The sequence below is a fragment of the Papio anubis genome, chromosome 18, assembly GCF_008728515.1.
Source record: "Papio anubis isolate 15944 chromosome 18, Panubis1.0, whole genome shotgun sequence".
In the NCBI taxonomy this organism is placed as follows: domain Eukaryota; kingdom Metazoa; phylum Chordata; class Mammalia; order Primates; family Cercopithecidae; genus Papio; species Papio anubis.
In genome coordinates this window covers 69,820,569-69,841,908 of record NC_044993.1, presented here as the reverse complement: position 1 = coordinate 69,841,908, position 21,340 = coordinate 69,820,569, and the positions used below count along the sequence as shown (strand labels likewise).

The following is a 21,340-nucleotide window of genomic DNA, read 5'->3' as shown; positions in this document are numbered from 1 at the left end:
CTCAGTGGCTCACGCCTATAATCCCAGCACTTTGGGAGGCCGACGCGGGTGGATCACCTGAGGTCAGGAGATCGAGCCCATCCTGGCTAACACGATGAAACCTCATCTCTGCTAAAAATGCAAAAAATTAGCCAGGCGTGGTGGCGGGCGCCTGTAGTCCCAGCTACTCGGGAGGCTGAGGCAGGAGAATGGCGTGAACCTGGGAGGCAGAGCTTGCAGTGAGCCGAGATCGTGCCATGGCACTCCAGCCTGAGCGAGACTCCATCTCAAAAAAAAAAAAAAAAAAAATTAGCCAGGCATGGTGACATGTGCCTGTGGCCCCAGTTGCTCAGGAGACTGAGAAAGAAGAATCTCTTGAACCTGGCAGGTAGAGGTTACAGTGAGCCGAGATCACGCCACTGCACTCCAGCCTGGGTGACAGAATGAGACTCCGTGTGAAAAAACAGACAAACACACACAAAATGTCTTTCTGGGGCACGGTGGCTGACACCTAGAATCCCAAAACTTTGGCAGGTCAAAGTATGAGAATCACTTGAGGCCAGGAGTTCAACATCAGCCTGGGCAACATAGCAAGACTCTGTCTCTATACAATTTTTTAAAAACTTAACCAGACCAGGCATGGTGACTCACACCTGTAATCCCAACACTTTGGGAGGCTGAGATGGGAGAATCACTTGGGCTCAGGAGTTTGAGACCAGCCTGGCCAACATGGTGAAACCCTGTCTCTACTAAAAACACAAAAATTAGTCAGGCATGGTGGCAGGCACTTATAATCCCAGCTACTCGGGAGGCTGAGGCAGGAGAATTGCTTGAACCCAGGAGGCAGAGGCTGCAGTGAGCCAAGATCTAGCCACTGCACTCCAGCCTGGGGAACAGAGACTCTGTCTCAAAAATAAACAAATAATAATTAACCAGACCACAGGCCTCAGTCCTAGCTACTCAGTGAGGCTGAAGAGGTAGGATCTCTTGAGCCTAGGGGGTAAAGGCTGCAGTGAACCATGACCCCACCACTGCATTCACTTCTGCCTGGGTGACAGAGTGAGACTCTGCCTCCAAAAACAAAAAAATAATTCTGGGGGGCTCCTTCCCTGAAGAGCTTTTCTTGAGAGCTCATGAATTGACTCATGGTAAAGTGTTAGAAACAGTGTCAAATGGATCTTGAAGAGTTCATGACCCTGCCCAGTGCAGGCGTCTCTGTCAGCATCTGCTTGTTTATTCCAGGGATACAGAAATCAGAGTCCCAGGAAGCCTGTCCCATGACGGTACAGCTCCTAGAAAGCTCCTCCCCTCCCCATATGGCATTGGGAGCAAATATTCTCCTACTTCAAGGCAGTCTCGCAAGCTCCCCAAGCATCTGTCCTGCGAACCCCAGCTTTCCCAGGCCTTCCTTGCAGCCTTTTTTTTTTTTTTTGGAATCAGGGTCTCACTCTGTCACCCAGGCTGGAGTGCAGTAGCATGAACGTGGTTCACTGCAGTCTCAACCTACTGGGCAAGGAGAGATTCTCCTGCCTCAGCCTCCTAAGTAGCTGGGACCACAGGTATGCACCATCATGTCCAGCTAATTTTTTTTTTTGGTTGGGGTGGGGGTGGAGTTTCACTCTTGTCACCCAGGCTGGAATACAGTGGTGCAATTTGGCTCACTGCAACCTCCGCCTCCTGGGTTCAAGGGATTCTCCTGCCTCAGCCTCCCGAGTAGCTGGGGTTACAGGCACGCGCCACCACACTCGGCTAATCTTTGTATTTTTAGTAGAGACGGGGTTTCACTTTGTTGGCCAGGCTGGTCGCGAACTCCTGAGCTCAGACAATCCATTTGCCTTAGCTCCCAAAGTCCCTCAGCTGGGATTACAGGCGTGAGCCACCACACCCAGCCCCAGCAAATTTTTATAGAGATGGGGTGTCCCTTTGTTGCCCAGGCTGGTCTCAAACTCCTGGGCTCAAACGATCCTCCCACCTCAGCCTCCTGAAGTGCTGGGATGATGGGTGTGAGCTGCCTGGCCTGGCCTGGCCTGCCTTTCAGACTCCCCGCTATCCAGGATGCCTCTGATTGGCCCACTCCAAATTATCACTAAGACCTCTGCCTGTGCGTGACAAAACTGTAAAGACAAAGTGTGTTGTCCCAATTATTTTTGTGTATGCACCTGCACATTGACATAGCCTAGTAACCTAGAGAAAACAAAAGGCTTCCAACTGAGGGAACACAAGAGCCGCGAGAGCAGCCACAGTTGCGTGAGTGTGGCACTCCTGGACACCAGTGGCAGCGATTCCGAGCAGCCACAGTTGTGTGAGTGTGGCACTCCTGGACACCAGTGGCAGCGATTCCGAGTCAGTTCTCACAGTGGGTGGGCAGCACAGTCGGGATGCTTGTGGCATAAGGAAGAGAGGAAGCTTAGCCACGGCCAGCCCTCAAAGGATTCTTGGGAAAGTCAAAACACCTAAGCCTTCTGGGGAAAGCAAGAGTCCCAGGAAAGCGAGGCCCCCAACCCGGCACCAGAACCAGAAGTCCATTGCAAGCCCAAGGCTGTTTGGAGGGCAGCCTGTCTGCTAGACCCATTCATGGGCCCCTCCCCAGTGCTCTGCCATTAAAGCACTCAGCTCCCCTCTCATGCTCTGCCTCTTCTTATCCATTTCTTGGCTTCTCCTCTCCTACCAAGTCCGTGGTTGTTACTACATTTTCTAGTCCCCTAGGACAGGGCTGTCCAAGCCTGGGTCTCACCGAGGCCACTGGCCACTGTTGCTCAGGGGAAAGCCTGACAATGTGCATCAGAAGCTGGAGACACTGAAGCTTCTCTCAGGAGGGGACCGTAAGCACAGCCAGCCTGTGGCTGACCTGTGTGGGACACCCAGGGTCGAGAAGAGAGGACCAAGAAGGTGTTCACTGCAATGGAACACAGCCTTCCTAGCTGTCATGTCCCCCAGACAGCAACTTGGCTTGATTGTGACATCCACATGGAGAGGACAAAGTGAGAATCACTCCACATGACCAGCTGCTTCTTGACAGTAATCATTTTAGGTGCTGAATCGAGCTCCAACCCCAAACATCAGCCCCATATAATTGTCCATCTACCATTACACCTTCACCTCTCTGGGGCTTCCAGTTTCCTTCATTAAAATAAAAAATGCTATTTGGGAATAAATTTAATAAAAGATATGCAAATCTTCTCCACTGAAAGCTGTAATACATTGTTGAAAGAAATTAAAGAAAATCTAAATAAATGAAGAAATGTACCATGTTCATGGACTGGAAGATTCAATACTGTGAGGGTCAATTGTCTCAAATTGATCTATAGACTCAATGTAATCCCAAGTAAAATTACAGAAGGCAGCCCGGCATGGCCAAAGCAGAAGGATCACTTGAGCTCAGGAGTTTGAGACCAGCCTAGGCAACATGACAAAACCTCATCTCTACAAAATTAGAAGTATTAACCAGTCATGGTGGAACGTGCCTATAGTCCCAGCTACTCAGGAGACTGAGGTGGGAGGATTGCTTGAGCCCAGGAGGTTGAAGCTGCAGTGACTATGATCATGCCACTGCACTCCAGCCGGGGTGACAGAAAAAGACCCTCTCTCATTAAAAAAAAAAAAAAAAAAAAAAAGCTTTTTTTAGAAATTGGCAAGCAGATTCTAAAATGTAATTGGAAATGAAAAGGACCTAGAGTAGCCAAAAAAATCCTAATAAGGAAAAAATTCAGAGGACTTACACTGGCTGATTTGAAGGCCTACTATAAACAGCAGTAGCTAAGACCATTTGGTAGTGGCATTAGGATACACAAAATAGAATCAATGGAGCAGAAAACAGACTCCAAAAATAGACCTACATAAATATGGCCAACTGATTCTCAACAAATGTACCAAGGTAATTCAATGGAGAAAGAAAACCCTTTCAACAAATGGGCTAGAATAATTGTCTATTTGTAAGGAAAAGCAAATTGTCTATTTGTAAGGAAAACAAATGAACCTCAACTCCTTACATCACACTAAAAACTTAAATTGAAATGGATCCAAAAGCCAAATAAAAATTTAAATTCATAAAGCATCTAAAAGAAAACATAGGAAAATATCTTCACGACTTTGACATGGGCAAATATTTCTAAGGTAAAACACAAAAAGCATTCCATAAAAAATTAATAAACAAATTCATCAAAATTTAAAATTTTGAATACAGTCACCAGAATGGCTACAATTAAGCAGACTGACACCACCAAATGTTGGCAAAAATGCCGAGTAACTAGAACCGTCGTATGTTGTTGATGGGAGTGTAAAATAATAAAACCGCTTTGGGCCGGGCGCGATGGCTCACGCCTGTAATCCCAGCACTTTGGGAGGCCGAGGTGGGTGGATCACGAGGTCAGGAGATAAGACCATCCTGGCAAACATAGTGAAACCCCGTCTCTACTAAAAATACAAAAAAAAATTAGCAGGGCATGGTGGCAGGCGCCTATAGTCCCAGCTACTCTGGAGGCTGAGGCAGGAGAATTGCTTGAACTCGGGAGGCGGAGACTGCAGTGAGCCAAGATCGTGCCACTGCACTCTAGCCTGGCGACAGAGAGAGACTCCGTCTCAAAAACAAAACAAAACAAAAACTGCTTTGGAAAACTGTCTATCAGTTTCTCTTTTTTTTTTTTTTTTTTTTTTTTTTTTGAGACAGGGTCTCTTTCTGTTGCCCAGGCTGGAGTGCGATGGTGCAATCACTGCTCACTGCAGCCTCAACCTCCTCGCCTCAAGCCATCCTCCCATCTAAGCTTCCCAAGTAGCTGGGACTATAGGCATGTGACACCAGGCCCACCTAAAGTGCTCTTTCTCTTTTCTTTTTTTTTTTTTTTTTTTTTGAGATGGAGTCTCGCTCTGTTGCACAGGCTGGAGTGCAGTGGCATGATCTTGGATCACTGCAACCTCCACCTCCTGGGTTCAGGCTATTCTCCTGCCTCAGCCTCCCAGGTAGCTGGAACTATAGGCGTGCATCACCACACTCAGCTAATTTTTGTATTTTTAGTAGAGATGGGGTTTCACCATGTTGGCCAGGCTGGTCTGGAACTCCTGACCTCAGGTGATCAGTCTGTCTCGGCCTCCCAAAGTGCTGGGATTACAGGCATGAGCCACCGCACCCAACCTTTCGTTTTGTGTTTTATAGAGATGGCATCCCACTATGTTGCCCAGGCTGGCCTTGAATTCCCGGGCTCAAGCAGTCCTCCTGCCTCGACCTCCCAAAGAGGCAGGTGAACCACTGTGCCCAACCTGGTTTCTTTATTAAACTAAAAAGTACAATCTTATGACCCAGCAATTTGGTTTTTTCAGCAACTCCATTTCAAATGTCCATGAAAAGCCTCGTGCAAAATTATTTGTAATAGTCAAAAAACAGAAGTGGCCTCTAGTGTCTGTTTATAAGAAAATGGATAAACTGTGGTAAAGTCACATATTTGGGTGGTGGGAAAGGCAAAAGGTACTATCACAATGACACAGACAAATCTCAAAGACATAATGCTTGGCGGGGCACGGTGGCTCACACCTGTAATCCCAGCACTTTGGGAGGCCAAGATGGGCAGATTACCTAAGGTCAGGAGTTTAAGACCAGCCTGGCCAACATGGTGAAACCCCATCTCTACTAAAAATACAAAAATTAGCTGAGTGTGGTGATTCACCTTTTTAGGCCAGGTGCGATGGCTCATGCCTGTAATCTCAGCACTTTAGGAGGCCAAGGCAGGTTGATCGCTTAAGCCCAGGAGTTCAAGACCAGCTTGGGCAAAATGGCGAAACCCCATGTCTCCACAAAAATACAAATATCGGCTGGGCGAAGTGGCTCACACTTGTAATCTCAACATTGTGGGAGACCAAGGCAGGTGGATCACCTGAAGTCAGGTGTTTGAGACCACCCTGGCCAACATGGAGAAACCCTTTCTCTACTAAAAATACAAAAATAAGCATGGCACGGTGGCACACACCTGTAATCCCAGCTACTCAGGAGGCTGAGGCAAGAGAATTGCTTGAACCTGGGAGGCAGATGTTACAGTGAGCCGAGATGGTGCCATTGTGCTCCAGCCTGGGTGACAGAGCAACACTCCGACTAAAAAAAAAAAAAAAATCTCTACAACAAATACAAAAAAACTTAGCCAGGCATGGTGGTGTGCACCTGTAATCCCAGCTACTGGAGAGGCTGAGCCAGGAGGATTGCTTGAGCCCAGGAGGTCAAGGTTGCAGTGAGCTATGATCATGTCACTGCATTCCAGCCTGGGCGATAAAGCAAGACCCTGTCTCAAAAAAAAAAAAAAAAAAAAAAGCAGGGCATGGTGGCTCACACCTATAATCCCAGCACTTTCGGAGGCCGAGACACACTGATAACTTGAGGTCAGGAGTTTGAGACCAGCCTGGCCAACATGGTGAAACCCCGTCTCTACTAAAAATACAAAAATTAGCTGAGTGTGGTGGTGCATGCCTGTAATCCCAGCTACTCGGGAAGCTGAGGCAGGAGGATGACTTGAACCCGGGAGGCAGAGGTTGCAGCGGGCCAAGATCGCAACCCCTGCACTCTAGCCTGGCAACAGAGTGAGACTCCATCTCCAAAAAAATAAAAATAAAAATAAAAATCATACAACATGTGACCCTTTGTGACTGGCTTCTTTCACTCAGCATCATGTTTTCAAGGTTCCTCCATGCTGTAGCATGTGTCGCAACATCCTTCTGTTTACGGCTCAATCATATTCTGTTGTATTGATAGACCATGTTAGGCTCATTTATTCATTTATCATTTCAGTAGGTGGACATCTGGGAAGGAGCTTGACTGGAAAAGGTACAAGGGAACCTTCTGGAGTGATGATGGAGATATTTTACATCTTGATTGACATGGGAGTTACATGCATGTACATACTTGTTAAAACGTTTTGAGCTGTACCTTTTAAATATGTGCATTTTAGCCTAGAAATCAAGGATCGCTTGAGTCTAGGAGTTACAGACTGTAGTGAGCTGTGATCACGCCTGTGAGTAGCCACCGCACTTCAGCCTGGGCAACATAGCAAGACCCCATCCCTAAAATATGATATATAGCCCAGGCATGGTTGCTCACACCTGTAATCCCAGCACTTTCAGAGGCCGAGGCAGGTGGATCACTTGAGGCCAGGAGTTTGAGACCAGCCTGGGCAATATGATGAAACCCCGTTTCTATTAAAAAAACAAAAATTAGCCAGGGATGGTAGCACACATCTCTAATCCTAGCTACTTGGGAGGCTGAGGCAGGAGAATCACTTGAATCTGGGAGGCAGAAGTTGCAGTGGGCTGAGATCACACCACTGCACTCCAGCCTGGGTGACAAAGTGAGACGTCATGTCAAAAAATAAAATAAAATAAGGCCGGGCATAGTGGCTCACATCTGTGATCCCAGCACTTTGGGAGGCCGAGGCGGGCAGATCACCTAAGGTCAGGAGTTCGAGGCCAGCCTGGCCAATATGGTGAAACTCTGTCTCTACTAAAAATACAAAAATTAGCCAGGCATGGCAGTGGGTGCCTGTAATCCCAGCTACTCAGGAGGCTGAGGCAGGAGAATCGCTTGAACCCGGGAGGCAGAGGTTTCAGTAAGCCAAGATTGCACCACTGCACTCCAGCCTGGGCTACAGAGTGAGACTCTGTCTCAAAAATAAAATAAAATAACAAAAACAAATAAAAATTAAAAATATATAATATCCATTTTATTGTGAGTAAATTACAATTAGAAAAAAAAAAAGAGCCCCCAAAAGAAAGGAATAAAGACAGAACACAGGAAGAAGGGCAGGGAGACAGGGAGGGAAGGAGGGCCAGCATGAGTTATTTCAGGGGTGAAAAATCACGTAGTCGAACACCACAGGTATCCCCAGTAGGCTGCAAACTGCTCTCCATAGGGACCGAGCTGTGCCCAGGATCACCCCACAACCCTGAGATTATCTGGCATGCTCACCATTCAGTTCTCATGATCTGCAACAGGGCACATTCGGTCCTGCGAAGACGACCCAGCTGTCACGCTGTCCTCCTTGCTGCAGAAGGGACCCTGCGAGGCTGCAGCCCGTCTGCTTCAGGCTGGCCCATCCCTGCACAGGCCCCTGAGTCTGAGCATGCATCTTGGGAGTTTCTTACAGAGCAACTTTGTCATGGCAAATTGACCTTCAGGGTAGATTTTCCTGCTCCAAGAAAAAGATGATATCTGGTTAGTCTGGCGGTTCTATTTCTCAATGTGAATCAGTACATTGACATCTGATTTCACATTTCAAAAACAGTTTGTTGTCAGCCAGAACGGAGGCAGTGTCCGGGAGCGGTGAGGGATGGGAGGCAGTAGGGCACAGGGACTCCAGCACCGGGAAGGAGGCCTCAGGCCAAGGCCCTGGGTCAGGACACCTCAGCAATGAATACTATGTCTCCTTGTCCAAAGATACGTAGCATTATGTAGGTTAAAAACAGCCAAATCGGCCAGGTGCAGTGGCTCATGCCAGTAATCCCAGCACTTTGGGAAGCCGAGGCGGGCAGATCACAAAGTCAGGAGATTGAGACCAGCCTGGCTAACACAGTGAAACCCAGTCTCTACCAAAAATACAAAAATTAGCAGGGCGTGGTGGCGCACACTTGTAATCCCAGCTACTTGGGAGGCTGAGGCAGGAGAATCGCTTAAACCCGGAAGTTGCAGTGAGCCGAGATCATGCCATTGCACTCCAGCCTGGGCAACAGAGCTAGACTCTGTCTCCAAAAAAAAAAAAAGGATGGGTGTGGTGGCTCAAGCCTGTAATCCCAGCACTTTGGGAGGCCAAGGCAAGTGGATCACCTCAAGTCAGGAGTTCAAGACCAGCCTGGCCAACATAGTGAAAGCTTGTCTCTACTGAAAATACAAAAATTAGCCAGGCGTGGTGGCATGTGTCTGTAGTCCCAGCTACTCAGGAGGCTGAGGCAGGAGAATCACTTGAACCCGGGAGGTGGAGGTTGCAGTGAGCCGAGATTGCGCCACTGTACTCCAGCCTAGGTGGCAGGGCAAGACTCCGTCTTGGAAAAAAAAAAACAAAAAAAAACAGCGGAATCGTGGCATTTTCATGCAGCTCGACCTAGTAGACATCTAGTGGTTGCAAACCCCTGTGTACAGCACTGGAGACCTCAGTCCTGTTGTGTGTGAGGGTGGGGCAGGGCAGCAGAGCACATGCCAAAAACAAAAACTGACCAGGCAGGGCGCGGTGACTCACATCTGTAATCCCAGCACTTTGGGAGGCCAAGGTGGGAGGATCACGAGGTCAGGAGATCAAGACCATCCTGGCTAATGCAGTGAAACCTGTCTCTACTAAAAAAAAATAAAATAAAATACAAAAAAATTAGCCGGGCATGGTGGCAGGCACCTGTATTCCCAGCTACTTGGGAGGCTGAGGCAGGAGAATGCCATGAACCCGGGAGGCAGAGCTTGCAGTGAGCAAGCTCCAGGGAAAAAGAAGGCTCTCATAGTAAAAGAGTAGAGGCGGAAATGTGCCCAGACCAAAGAGGGGCCTCTGTTTGACCACAGATGTGCTCACGGTGGAGGGCAGCAGCAGGAACCAAGGCTGAGGAGCATCCAGATGGAGGGACTCAAGGAAGACTTCCTGGAGGAGGCAGCAGAGGTCCTGAATGATGGGAAGACTTTAGACACGTACAGATAAGCAGGCATGGCAGGCCCGGGGATGATATCTCACGCCCGTAATCTCAGCACTTTGGGATTACACTTGGCACTTTGGAAGGCCGAGGTGGGCAGATAACCTAAGGTCAGGAGTTCGAGACCAGCCTGGCCAACATGGTGAAACCCCATCTCTACTAAAAAAAAATACAAAATATTAGCTGGGAGCCAGGCGCGGTGGCTCACGCCTGTAATCTTAGCACTTTGGGAGGCTGAGGCGGGTGGATCACAAGGTCAGGAGATTGAGACCATCCTGGCTAACACGGTGAAACCCTGTCTCTATTAAAAATGCAAAAAATTAGCCGGGCATGGTGGCGGGTTCCTGTAGTCCCGGCTACTCGGGAGGCTGAGGCAGGAGAATGGCGTGAATCCGGGAGGCGGAGCTTGCAGTGAGCCGAGATTGCACCACTGTACTCCAGCCTGGGCGATAGAACGAGACTCCGTTTCAAAAAAAAAATTAAAAATAAAAACAAAATATTAGCTGGGTGTGGTGGTGGGCACCTGTAATCCCAGCTACTCAGGAGGCTGAGGCAGGAGAGTCACTTGAACCCAGGAGGTGGAGGTTGCAGTGAGCCAAGATCACGCCACTGCACTCCAGCCTGGGTGACAGAGAGAGACTCTGTCTAAAAAATAAAATAAAATAAAATAAAATATGAAGTCATGTCAGGAGCTTTCTGAATGTGGTAAACTGGACAACTGCCTCCTCAGAGACATCCAACTTCCAATCCCCAAAACCTGTGAAGATGTCACCTTATATGGTCAAAGGGACTTTGCAGATGTGAGATCAAGTTAAGGATCTTGAGAGATCAGCCTGCGTTATTCAACTGGGCCCAATTTAATCACAAGGGCCCTTATAAGTGGGAGGCAGGAGAGCAGAGTGAGTACCAGCAAGAGACTGGAGCCATGTGAGGAAGGGGCCATGAGCCAAGAAATGCAGGCAGACTCTAGAAGCTGCAAAGGCAAGGAGATTGATTCTCTCTGAAGCCTCCAGAAGGAGAACAGACCTGCAGACACCTTGATTTTAGCTCCATTTTTTAAGACTCACTTCAGACTTCTGAGCTTCAGAACTGCAGAACAACAAACGAGTGTGGTTTTTTGTTGTTGTTGTTGTTGTTGTTGTTGTTGTTGTTGTTTGAGACGGAGTCTCACTCTGTTGCCCAGGCTGGAGTGCAGTGGCGTGATCTCAGTTCGCTTCAACCTCTGCCTCCCAGGTTCAAGTGATTCATCTGCCTCAGCCTCCCAAGTAGCTGGGATTACAGGCACACTCCAGCACGCCCAGCAAATTTTTGTACTTTTAGTAGAGACGGGGTTTTACCATGTTGGCCAGGCTGGTCTTGAACTCCTGACCTCAAGTGATCCACCTACCTTGGCCTCCCAAAGTGCTGGGATTACAGGTGTGGGCCACCATGCCCAGTCTCGTATTTTGTTTTGAGCCATTCCATTTGTATAACTTGTTACAGCGGCAGTGGGAAACTAGTACCCCGCGGCATCAGTGGAAATTCAATTCACACATCTGCCCTACACAGTCCCCTTCTCAACACCTCAAGTACATACATTTCCCTCTGGAGATTTCATTTGATCAGAAAGGGCTGGAATGCACATGCATGTTTGGCAAACATGGGTGCATTTGCCATTCCATTCATTCATTCACCCAGCAAGTGACAGGAATGGAGCTAAGACCATGATTCATATCAACATCCCTGCCCTTAGAGAGCCCAGAATCTAGTGGGGGACACAGACTTGTCAACAGGTAGTTGCAACACAAGGAGATAAAAGCTTTTTTTTTTTTTTTTTTTAAGTTCATCATCACTGGTCATTAAGAGAAATGCAAATCGAAACCACAATGAGATACCATCTCATGCCAGTTAGAATGGTGATCATTAAAAAGTCAGGAAACAATAGATGCTGGAGAGGATGTGGAGAAACAGGAATGCTTTTACACTGTTGGTGGGAGTGTAAATTAGTTCAAACATTGTGGGAGGCAGTGTGGCAAATCCTCAAGGATCCAGAATCAGAAATACCATTTGACCAGCAATCCCATTACTGGGTATACACCCAAAGGATCATAAATCATTCTACTATAAAGACACATGCACATGTATGTATATTGCAGCACTGTTCACAATAGCAAAGACTTGGAACCAACCCAAATGCCCATCAATGACAGACTGGATAAAGAAAATGTGGTACATATACATCATGGAATACTACACAGCCATAAAAAAGGATCAGTTCATGTCCTTTGCGGGGACATGGATGAAGCTGGAAACCATCATTCTCAGCAAACTAACACAGGAACATAAAACTGAACACCACATGTTCTCACTCATAAGTGGGAGTTGAACAATGAGAACACATGGACACAGTGAGGGGAACATCACATACCACAGTCTGTCAGGGGGGTGGGGGGCTAGGGGAGGGATAGCATTAGGAGAAATACCTAATGTAGATGACAGGTTGATGGGTGCAGCAAACCACCATGGTATGTGTATACCTGTGCAACAAACCTGCATGTTCTGCACCTGTATCCCAGAACTTAAAGTATAATAATTTTTTTAAGGCTTTTTTTTTTTTTTTTTTTTTTGGAGACAGAGTCTTGCTCTGTCACCAAGGCTGGAGTGCAGTGCGCGATCTCAGCTCACTGCAACCTCCACCTCCCAGGTTCAAGCAATTCTCCTGTCTCAGCCTCCTGAGTATCTGGGACTACAGGTGCATGCTACCACGCCCAGCTAAGAGATAAAAGCTTTGAAGAAGGTAGGCAGAGGAAAATGCAGCACAGAAGAGAGCCAACAAATCCAGCTTCGCAGATGACAGAGTGTTGCAGTACAACTGGTCTTACTCAGCTGGGCAAAGAGCAGAGAGAGCAAAGGGAATCCAATCAGATGGAACCATATGTTTTTTTCTTTTTTTGAGACAGTCTCGCTCTGTCACCCAGGCTGGAGTGCAGTGAAATAATCACAGCTCACAGCAACCTTGAGCTTCTGAGCTCAAGCAATCCTCCCATCTCAGTCTCCCGAGTAGCTAGGACTACAGGCACATGTGCCTGGATAATTTTTTTTATTTTTATTTTTTTGTAGAGACAAGGTCTTGGACCTTGGAAGCATGTTTACCAAATGGAGGCTAGAGGAGATATGGGGAACTACGGACTAATTGGGTATGACCAGAACAGAGGTCAGAGGCTGGGATAGGTGCTTCCTGATTACCAAGTGCAGACAATTGCTGCATAGCTGCTTCTTGGACCCTTTCTTAGTCAAATAAGAAGGCCAGCCCAGGCACGGTGGCTCACGCCTGTCATCCCAGCACTTTGGGAGGCCGAGGTGGGCGGATCACCTGAGGTCAGGAGTTCGAGACCAGCCTGGCCAACATGATGAAACCCCCATCTCTACTAAAAATACAAAAATTAGCTGGGATTATAGGCACGTGCCACCACACCCAGCTACTCAGGACCCTGAGGCAGGAGAATCGCTTGAACCCAGGAGGTGGAGGCTGCAGTGAGCCTAGATCGCACCACTGTACTCTAGCCTGGGTGACAGAGTGAGACTTCATCTCAAAAAAAAAAAAAAAAAAAAAAAAGGCAAATACAGGGGCCAATGTAGGACGGTTCATGGCAAAGACAGGGAAGGTTCTGGGGATACCCTTCCTACATATCCCGAATCTGTGTTCATCGTCATAAAGAGGAGCTCCAGGTGAAAAAAAAAACACTGGGCTGAGCACATCTGCCACTGTTTTTCCTGGGTGACACCTTGCCTGGAATTTCTCTCCCTTTGAATGCCAGTGCCACTACCAGGGACACCTCCGTGTGCATTGCTCCCGTCACACCCTGCGCCAAGAGGCAACAAAACCCTTTCATTTCCATCTTCATGAGTAAAATAAAGAGAAAGAGATTTCTGCCTGAACACCCTAACTTCACCAGCTGGTTTCTGGTCCGAGACATTGCCGGATGGTTTGTATCCCAAATGAAATGAACGAGCCAACTGTATGATCATAGCTGCATGCGGAAAATAGCCACATCTTTGATACAGCGTTACCCATGGATAGTAACTGGATGATGTTTGCTCACAAGGGTGAGAAAAGCTGGAGATGAAAAGAAGATGCCAGCCTGGGCAACACAGTGAGACCCCATCTCCACGAAAATAAACAAAACATTAGTTGGGCGTCATAGTATACACCTGTAGTCCCAGCTACTCAGGAGGCTGAGGTTGGAGGATTGCTTCAGCCCAGGAGGTTAATGTTGTCATGAGCTATGACTGCACCACTGCACTCCAGCCTGGGTGACAGAACAATACCCTGTCTCAAAAAAAGAAGAAGGAGGGCCAGGCGCGGTGGCTCAAGCTTGTAATCCCAGCACTTTGGGAGGCCGAGATGGGCGGATCACGAGGTCAGGAGATCGAGACCATCCTGGCTAACCCGGTGAAACCCCGTCTCTACTAAAAAAAACAAAAAACTAGCCGGGCGAGGTGGCGGGCGCCTGTAGTCCCAGCTGCTCGGGACACTGAGGCAGGAGGATGGCGTAAACCCAGGAGGTAGAGCTTGCAGTGAGCTGAGATCCGGCCACCGCACTCCAGCCTGGGCGACAGAGCGAGACTCCGTCTCAAAAAAAAAAAAAAGAAAAAAAAAAGAAGAAGGAGAAGGAGGAGAAGAAAGAAGAAGAACAAAAGGAAAGAAGGAAGGAAGGAAGGAAGGAAGGAAGGAAGGAAGGAAGGAAGGAAGGAAGGAAGGAAGGAAGGGGCAAGAAGGAAAGGAGAGGAAAAGATGGTGGGGTCGGGCCAGGCGCAGTAGCTCACATCTGTAATCGCAGCACTTTTGGGAGGCCAAGGTGGGTGGATCACTTGAGGTCTGGAGTTCAAGACCAGCCTGGCCAAGGTGGTTAAACCCCATCTCTACTAAAAATACAAAAATTAGCCGGGCGTAGTGGCACGCATCTGTAGTCCCATCTACTCGGGAGGCTGAGGCAGGAAAATCGCTTGAACCCGGGAGGCGGAGATAGCAACACTGAACTCCAGCCTGGGCAACAGAGTGAGACAGCATCTCAAAAAACAAAAGAAAAAGAAGGAGAAGGAGAAGGAGAAGAAGGGGTTGGAGAGGAGAGGGGATGGAGCATCCCCTCTTTGCAGAAGGACTAAGTTACAGGACAGACTTTCCAAGATTATGTAGAGCTCTCTAGGACTCCTGACGTCAGAGAATAAGATCAGGGCTGTGGCAGAGGAGCAGTCTATGAGGCTGAGGGGACAGAATCGCCCCCCTTGTAGCCCAGGGATCAAACCCCTTTAAACCATTAATCTTGTCCCTGATGCAGGTCTGGGCCAGGGACCGTGTGTAGGCAGAGGAGGCCTGTAGTTCAGACCAAGGGGAAGATTTTGCAAATTTGTTCTTAGTTGTCACTGCTTATGTGCAAAGATTCTGAAGCTTGAGAAGCAACATTTTTTCCTCCCTGAGCAATCAGAAATAAATAAAAGGAGAACTCTCTGTACTTAGGAGATTTGCGTTGGTGTGGGCCCACACTCAGCAGAACATGGCGGAGCGGGTGGGCAAAGTGATGGAGAGCCCTAGCCGCGTTCCAGATGGTACAGGAAGGGAGTTGCAGCTGAGTGAGAACAGGAGAGAATGCTGCTCCAACGAAAGCTGCCGGAACCACATGTGGGGAAAGTCAGACATTTGCAGTGCGCACGGACAGAGGCCCTCTGGAAAGGGCTGCAGTTGGTATCCGTCATCCCCACTCCTCCTCAGCAGCTGATGCTCTGGAGACAGAGGCTGTTGGCTGGACTAGATTGGATGCGTGGAGCTTGAATGAAGCTGCCCAGGCAAGAGAGCTAGAAGCTCTGGCTCTGCTACTAATTGGCCATGCACCTAGGCCCAGTCATTTCCTCTCTCTGGATCCATTTCCTCCTTCTGTTTGTTTGTTTGTTTGTTTCTTTATTTTGAGACAGACTCTCACTCTGTCACCCAGGCTGGAGTTCAGTGGTATGATCTTGGCTCACTGCAACCTCTGCCTCCTGGCTTCAAGTGATTCTAATGCCTCAGCCTCCCGAGTAGCTGGGACTACGGGCATGCGCTACCACGCCCAGCACATTTTTGTATTTTTAGTAGAGATGGGGTTTCACCATGTTGACCAGGATGGTCTCGATCTCCTGACCTCGTGATCTGCCCGCCTTGGCCTCCCAAAGTGCTGGGATTACAGGTGTAATCTACTGCGCCCGGCCTAATTTTTGTATTTTCAGTAGAGACAGGGTTTTGCCATGTTGGCCAGGCTGGTCTGGAACTCCCTGACCTCAGGTGATCCACTGGCAGCCTCTCAAACTGTTGGGATTACAGGCATGAGTCACGGCGCCCAGCCCTTTCCTCATTTTGAAAAGGACAGAGAGGAGGTGTGAAGGGGCAATGTTCTCTTCGGTAACACCTGAGGTCTCTGATGGTATCACTGTTGGAAAGGGGCCTCGACACCCTCTACCCCAAACTCTACTAAAATGCGTTTCTAGCACCTCTGAACTCAAATCATTTGTGGTCTTTCCTCTAGCTTTATTAGTCACTGATCTTTCTCCCTGGTCCAGGAAGTGAGCTTGCAAGGGGGCACTCCTCCAGATTTTCTAAGGAGAGAACCTCTTGGTTGTAAATTCACCAAAAATGTGGAACATTCCCTCCTACTGGGTAAAGTTGGCCAATGAAGTGGCAACCTTTGCTACCTACCATCACTGCTCCTGTTTTAGGTCTATTTTCCAAAAAAAGCATATTAGACCAGCTTTATTGAGACATTAGAGAACATAAAATTCACCCATTTAAAGTGTACAATTCAATGGTTTTTAGTATGTTCCTAGAATTGTATAGTCATCACCACCACCATCTATTTCACCACATTTCACCGTTTGCAGAAAGCAGCCCCTGCCCATTAGCAGTCACTCTCATTTTGCCCCAGCCCTAGGCAACCACCAATCTACTTTCTGTCTCTAGAGATGTAAAACATAGCATTTTGCCCCATTAGGGACATTTCCTACAACTAAGTATAGCATCATCATATAGCACTGTCTAATCAAGAACTCACGACCCATATATAAATGGCCAAAAAAACCATGAAAATATGCTCAACATCACTGGTCATTAGGGAAATACAAATCGAAAACCACAATGAGATACCATCTTGCATCCATCTGGTTGGCTACTGTCAAGAAAACAGAAAATAATAAGTATTGGCCAGGATGTGGAGAAATTGGAACCCTTGTACATTGTTGGTGGAAATGGAAAATAGTTCAGCTGCTGTGAAAAACAGCGTGGTGGTTCCTTGAAAAACTAATAATAGAACTACTTATCAGCGATTCCACTTCCGGGTATATACCCAAAAGAACGGAAAGCAGGGCCTCTAGGAGATATCTGTACACCCTGTCCGTAGCATTATTCTCAATAGCCAGCTGTCCATCAACCCGACTGTCCATCCACAGATGAATGAATAAACAAATAAACAAAATGTGGTCTATACATACAAAAAAAAAAATTTTTTTTTTTGGGCCAACATGGCGAAACCTCATCTCTACTAAAAAGTAAAGGTTTTTTTTTTTGGGAGGGGGGGGACAGAGTCTCGCTCTGTCACGCTGGCTAGAGTGCAGTGGTACTATCTCAGCTCACTGCAACCTTTACCTCCCAGGTTCAAGCAATTCTCCCACCTCAGCCTCCTGAGTAGCTGGATCACAGGCATCCGCTACCACGCCTGGCTAATTTTTATACTTTTAGTAGAGACGGGGTTTCACCATGTTGGCCAAGCTGGTCTCGAACTCCTGACCTCAAGTGATCCGCCCACCTCAGCCTCCTAAACCGCTGGGATTACAGGTGTGTGCCAACATGCCTGGCCAAAAAGTAAAGAAATTCTATGGCCGGGTGCGGTGGTTCACACCTGTAATCCCAGCACTTCGGGAGGCCAAGGCAGGTGGATTGCTTGAGCTTAGGAGTTCAAGTCCAGCATCCTGGGCAACAAAGTAAGACCTTGTCTCTACAAAAAATACAAAAATTGACCAGGCACGGTGATGCACACCTGTAGTCCCAGCTACTCAGGAGGCTGAGGTAAGAGGATGGCTTGAGCTTGAGGGGCAGAGGTTCCAGTGAGCCAAGATCACACCACTGCACTCCATCCTGGGTGACAGAGCCAGACCCTGTCTCAAAAAATAACAAAAAAACAAACAAACAGGCTGGGCACGGTAGCTCATGCCTGTAATCCCAGCACTTTGGGATGCCGAGGCAGGTGGATTACCTGAGGTCAGGAGTTTGAGACCAGCCTGATCAACATGGTGAAACTTCGTCTCTACTAAAAATACAAAAATTAGCTGAGGGTGGTAGTGCATGCCTGTAGTCCCAGCTATTCGGGAGGCTGAGGCAGGAGAATTGCTTGAACCCAGTAGGCAGAGGTTGCAGTGAGCCGAGACTGCACCATTGCACTCCAGCCTGGACAATAAGAGCAAAATTCCATCTCAAAACAAACAAACAAAAAGCAAGGAAATTCTAGCTGGGTATGGTGGTGCACACCTGTAGTCCCAGCTACTGGGAAGGTTGAGGTAGGAGAATAGCTTAAAGCCAGGAGTTCAAGACCAGCCTGGGCAACACAACACATGCTACAATGTGCATGAACCTTGAGGACATTATCTTAAATGAAATAAGACAAATGCTGTATGAGTCCACTTATATGAGTTACCTAGAAGAGTCAAATTGCTAGAGACTGAAAGTAGGATGGTGATTGCCAAATGGAAGGATGGGGAGTTATTGTTTATTTTATTTTATTTTTGAGGCAGGGTCTCACTTTATTACCCAGGCTGGAGTGCAGTGGTACAATCACAGCTCAGTGCAGCCTCAACCTGCTGGGTCCAAGCCATCCTCCCACCTCAGCCTCCCAAGTAGCTGAGATTATAGGCATGTGCCACCACACCTGGCTAATTTTTAGACTTTTTTGTAGAGATGAGGTCTCACTACGTTACCCAGGCTGATCTTGAACTCCTGAGCTCAAGGGATCCTCCTGCCTCAACCTCCCAGGTGTGCAGCACCTGGCTGAGTTATGGTTTAATGGGTAGAGAGTTTCAGTTTTGCAAGATGAAAAGAGTTCTGGAGATAGATTGGTGATGGTTACACAACCATGTGAATGTTGTTACTACCATTTAGCTATACACTTTAAAATGCTTGAGGTAGTAAATTTTTTTGTTTTTTTGGTTTTTGTTTTTTGTTTTTGTGAGACAGAGTCTTACTCTGTCACCCAGGCTGGAGTGCAGTGGCACAATCTCGGCTCACTGCAACCTCCGCCTCCCAGGTTCAAGTGGTTCTTCTGCCTCAGCCTCCTGAGTAGCTGGGGCTACAGGCATGCACCACCATGCCCAGCTAATTTTTTGTATTTTTAGTAGAGATGGGATTTCACCATGTTGGCCAGGCTGATCTTGATCTCCTGACCTCGTGATCCACCCACCTCAGCCTCCCAAAGTGCTGGACTTACAGGTGTGAGCCACCACACCCAGCCGAGGTAGTAAGTTTTATGTCATGTGTATTTTATTATAATTTAAAACAAACAAAAAAATTGACTGGGTGTGGTGGCTCACACCTGTAATCTCAGCACTTTGGGAGGCTAAGGCGAGTGGATCACCTGAGGTCAGGAGCTTGAGACCAGCCTGGCCAATATGGCAAAACCCCGTCTCTACTAAAAATATGAAATTAGCTGGGCATGGTGGTTCATGCCTGTAATCCCAGCTACTCAGGAGGCTGAAGCAGGAGAATTGCCTGAGCCCGGGAGGCAGAGGTTGCAGGTAGCCGAGATTGTACTGCTGCACTCCAGCCTGGGCAACAGAGCAAAACTCTGTTTCAAAAATAAAATAAAATCAAACAACAAATCTCATGACCCACATCAAAAGGCATAGGCCAGGGGTGCCTTTCTTATGACACACAAAACGCTCACTTTTTTTCCTTTTAAAAATAAAAATATAACTTTTTATTAAATAGCTAAACATAGACAACATTAGCAAAATGCTTTTTAAAGAAATATGATTCACAGAATATGCTTTAAAAAATTAACACTCAAGCACAATTTGATCTTTTCTCATTAACCCTTCACTAATATCAAACAGGTGTCATCATTTTTATAAGACTATTTACTGAATGCTTAAGCGCAAAGAAGAATGCCAAGTACATAAATGTGCATTAATTCATCTACTCTTCCTGACACCAGGAAGTAGATTTTAATATGATACTTAACTCACTTCTCAGAATTAGAACTGAGGCGTAGAGATAAAATAACTTGTCCAAAGCCACAAACCTGGTGTCAGAGTTGAGACCCAATCTAGTCTTCTGACTCCAGAATCGATGCTGTCTCTATTAAAACACAACGGTTCTCAAGGAACATGAAAACAGCCATTCTCCCATCAGCTAGGAGCCTGTTTAAACAAATCCACCCCAAAAAGCTTTCTCTTAGTATTCTCTACTAATAGTTTGCAAACTGTCTTCCAAAAATAATTTTTAAGTCTGCATCCTTTACAACAACAACAAAAAAAAACCTTCAAACAATTCAGTGTGAGTACCTTTTTTTAGTAGAATGTGGTTTTGGAGCAGAGGCAGATGATGAGTTATTGGCCATGTCTTACATCTTTCAAGTCCTCTTCTGTAAAATCCGACAACTCAGAAGTGGTAAGGAGCAGAAACACGGCAGGTCCCTGTTTTTTATACATGGCCCTTCCAGACATAGATCTCGCCTCCGCCACCATCTCTGCAGAGTCCTCTAGTTCCTTCTGAAATAGAACGGTCATCCTAACAGCAATGATTCTGGTTTAGCAGGGGGGATATTTGAAGCAGGTGCCTTTGGAGGAAGTGGACCCCTCCTAGAGGCCAGGCTCCCAACAGCTGGAGTTTGTGTTTTGCGACTCCACACTGACCACTATTGACTGCACTAACGTTGGTTCTCCAGGACACCTTTGGAAATGAGACAAACAGATCCTCATTGAGTCTTGGCCAGTCTCCTGATCTATCTTTTTTTTTTTTTTTTTAAGATGGTCTTGCTCCGTCACCCAGGCTGGAGTGCACTGGCACAATCACTGCTCACTGCAGCCTCTGACTTCCCAGGCTCAAGCAATCCTCCTACCTCAGCCTCTTGAGTACCTGGAACTACAGGCATGTGCCACCATGCTTAGCTAATTCTTTTGTATTTTTTGTAGAGGTGGGGTCTCACTATGTTGCCCAGGCTGGTCTCACATTCCTGGACTCAAATGATCCTTCCACCTCGGCCTCCCAAAGTGCGGGGATGAGCCATGAGCCACCACAGACAGCCTTGGCTGTTCTCTTGAATGAACGGGATTACAATCTGAGGGTCTCAGGCTGGCCCTTTCTTGCCTTCTGGGTGGACTGGAAGCAGGGACAGCCAGTCTGCACAGAGTGCACGTCGCAGCAAGCACACCGAGGGGATGCCTGGCTTCTTGCTGGTTTTCCCGTTCCTACTTAAAGTCCCTTCCTGAGTCACAGTTGTATTCCTGGCCTTAGATCTCATATGTTCCTGAATCTTTTAAATAAATTCTTCTCTTTGGCTTAAACTATTTCCAGATGATTTGGGTACATGTCATAACGGAATCCTAACTGATACACTATTAAATTCATTTCTTCATGACTTGTATGACCACTGGAGTTAATTTGTCCTATTGTTGTCCGGATTCAAAGAACAGAAAAGAATCTCCAGCGAAGTGTGGCCCACCAGCATGA

At 47.3% G+C, this 21,340-nt stretch overlaps 1 long non-coding RNA gene across 4 annotated transcripts in view; it reads right to left on the bottom strand.

Annotated features, from left to right (window-relative positions):
* LOC110741991 overlaps positions 1-20,681 on the bottom strand; it is a 28,592-nt gene extending 7,911 nt beyond the window's left edge. For all 4 annotated transcript variants that reach the window (XR_004179890.1, XR_004179888.1, XR_004179889.1 and 1 more), the window contains exons 1-2: positions 20,173-20,681; positions 7,919-8,138 (exon numbers count right to left, since the gene is read on the bottom strand). This is a non-coding gene — a long non-coding RNA (uncharacterized LOC110741991). The remainder of the gene's footprint in view (positions 1-7,918; positions 8,139-20,172) is intronic.
* Between the last annotated feature and the right edge of the window lie 659 nt (positions 20,682-21,340).